Source organism: Anneissia japonica, unplaced genomic scaffold, assembly GCF_011630105.1.
Source record: "Anneissia japonica isolate Jap-2015-1 unplaced genomic scaffold, ASM1163010v1 scaffold1889_len2455224_cov183, whole genome shotgun sequence".
Lineage (NCBI taxonomy): Eukaryota > Metazoa > Echinodermata > Crinoidea > Comatulida > Comatulidae > Anneissia > Anneissia japonica.
In genome coordinates, this window is record NW_022752980.1 from 2,150,900 (window position 1) to 2,154,044 (window position 3,145).

Here is a 3,145-nt window from a genome sequence, read left to right on the forward strand (position 1 = left end):
TTGAATTTTTCAAGCTCGAACGGCAAAGCCTCTTCTAACGTCGTCACATGCATGTTACGTCAAGTTGAATTTTTCTTTGCGACTGCGATATGTTAACATTTCTCACTTCCTGTCTGGTATCCTCATTAAAATTACCTGGCGAGATTCGAGGACAATTTTCACCGTTGGATTTAAACAATAGTCTAGTCCTGTAGTACAGAATAAGGGCATACAAATCTCGATTTGCTAACTTTCTCGTTATCAATTTTAGTGTTCCGTTCTCAAAATATCAATTTGGCCTATATTGTGCTTTGTTTATTTCATTTCACCTTATTATATTATGTTTTGAACTGACAGATCTTATCTCCAGATATACAGTTATACAGAAAACATGACTTATATGTTAAAATTCGGGTTGTATAATATAAACATGAATTAAAATTAAGAATGAAATACACTTGAAAAAATTGTTTATTGAAATTAACAGAAAATATTCCAACTGGCAATGAGCCTATATATTTTATTTATTTAGGCCCTATATTATAATGTATTATACATAATTTTTATATTATAGGCCTATAAGTTTTTTGTATAATAAATGTAATTTATTAAATCTAATTGCGCTGTCGGGTGGTGGGGGGGGGGGGGGGGGACAGAGATTTTTGTAATATAATCATAGAAATAAATAATTATGCATCCAATAATGGTATGATTCATGTTTAGTTCGGGCAGTCGGACCAAAAAAAAAAATAAATAAAAAATAGGCCTAGTTTTCCCATACCAGCCAATGAAGAAGTCAAGCAATCTAGAAGTCCAAATTTTTTAAAATAAAAAACTCATTTTGGGTGTAGAGGACTCCCCTCCCATACCCAACCCCTCCCATACCCCGGATCTGGCCTTCGGCCCTCGGATAACGCTGCGCGCTATAGTTGCACCCATAAATACTTAGCCCCCCCCCCCAGTCGGACACCTTAGGCCCCCTCCATAAATTATATTCTAGAGCCGCCACTGTGTATAGGGCTAACAAAATCTATAAGAGTTTACATGCCTATCATTGTGTTTGAAAAAAGTGGAGGATATGCTTCTTTTTAACCATTTTATTATAAATTCGTAAGTCAATGAGAGTTCTAGTTCGTCGACAATTATGTTGTATAGGCAAGATATACAGACAGCATACGTTTCCGCTTACGTTTCTTATGAAAAGTTGACTCCAAGTCAACTTTTCATAAGAATCGTTTGCAACGCAACGTATGCGAGTTCATCCAACAAAAAGTCACTAAATCGCGGTTTCCTGTCAAATAGTGGAAAATCGACGTATCACATGAAAATTTAATACGTCGGTTTCCTGTCCAAAACTGTTTTGCGACGATTTTAGTTTACGTTACGTCGATTTCAAAACGCACCAGTCGTAATCGGTTTCCTGTCAAATCGCATTTTCTTACGATAAAACGACGTAATCGTAAGTAAATCTACCTTCTTACGTCGACAGGAAACCAGGCTTTAGCCAGGACCCAATAGTATTTTGTTACGTTTCTTCACAGAGGGGAGTTCGTCCGAACTCCTTGGATCCGCCACTGGATCCGCCACTGCTTTCCATTGACACCAATCATGACCATGTTTTATGTGGTGCGTCAGCCATCTTGAAATTCAAAATGGCGCCGATGACTTTGGGAAAATAATGGCACCTAACTTTTTTGAATTCAGCGCAGTAAAAATGATAAAAATTAGTCAATAAAATCTATTTTTGTTCAAAAATCTATCTGGATTACATAGAAAACTAGCTTATATACTCGTTCTTATTTTATGTACATTAAGTAAGTATGTTTTTCGATTATTTTTAAACAAATAAACACCTATTTTTTAATTATGTTCCATTCTGGCTTGAGTGACAGTAGTTTTTATATGTCTAATTTGTTGCCTGTCTAGAAATTATGAGTTTAGACAGCAAAATCATATCTGTAGCTTATTTAGTTTCAATTTTATGCACATTTTAGACAAATTTGGCGGCCATTTTGAAAAACGGCCGCCATTTGTATACAAGGAGTAAAATCAAGTGCCAACAGGGCTTAGGGTGACCAGAAGGAAATAATTAGGATATTTGGCTATGTGGATTGCTTCTAACATTCCACTCCCCCTAACTCATTTTTTTCAGATTTTTTTTCTAGTCTAATAACAAAGAGACGTTTCATCATGAACAAAGTTTTTATTAAAGCCGCTTGTTACAGCGAATGCGTCGCTTGCACACGCTGCTAAAGTGTCAGATGATGCGTGCTATTTGAGTTATAAGCTGTTTTTGTGTCTATGCCCCCTCGGGACTAGTCGTCTAGTGTTAACCATGTAAGATCCAGTAAATAAGGTACGTAGGAATGATAGGATGAGTCATGAGCTAAAGATAAAAATAAATATAAGACCTGTCCTATAAAGATCACTACAGTAAACAACACCACACATTTCTTGATAACCCAATGCCCATGTGGATACTTTATTACCAGGGAACAGTGAAATTAATGTAAATTAATGTAATTTCACTGTTCCCTGTTATTACTAAACATAATACCTGTATAGTAAGGTAGTCTTTCAAAGTCTTTCGGAATAACAGAGTGTGCGTAAAAGTTTTTGGAAGAAGGAGAAAGCTAAGACGTGTGTGGCTGAACCGTGTTTGGTTGAATCATAGTAGAAAAAAAAAACAATCAACAATTTGCGGGGGGGGGGGGAACACAAATGTACTGTATTATTTATTTAATAAAATATATTTAATTTGTATACAATGAAATTTTGTCACTGAGAGAACAGATAATGATGTCAAAATATTGTATACAGGCCTATATATGGAGGTTTCATGTCAAAAGTTTTTGCCAGGATTTGTTATGTTGGTCCCTAGCGCGGCTGGGCTGCTGGGCCGCGGCTTGGTGCCTGGAATCGTAAATAGGCCGTGAAGTAAAACGTTTGCGGAACACTGGCTTATACTGATATAATCTAATTGATTTGGCACCCGGACTTTGTCAGCCACTCCCTCGGCTTTTGTCAGGAATATAATTACCTTATCATAAGCACCTGTTATTATTATACAGAACGATACAATTATCAAGTACTTGATCTCACCGTTAATGAACACAGGAGAAACATCCGTGAAATCACACTACCAAAGAATATACTGTTATACTTC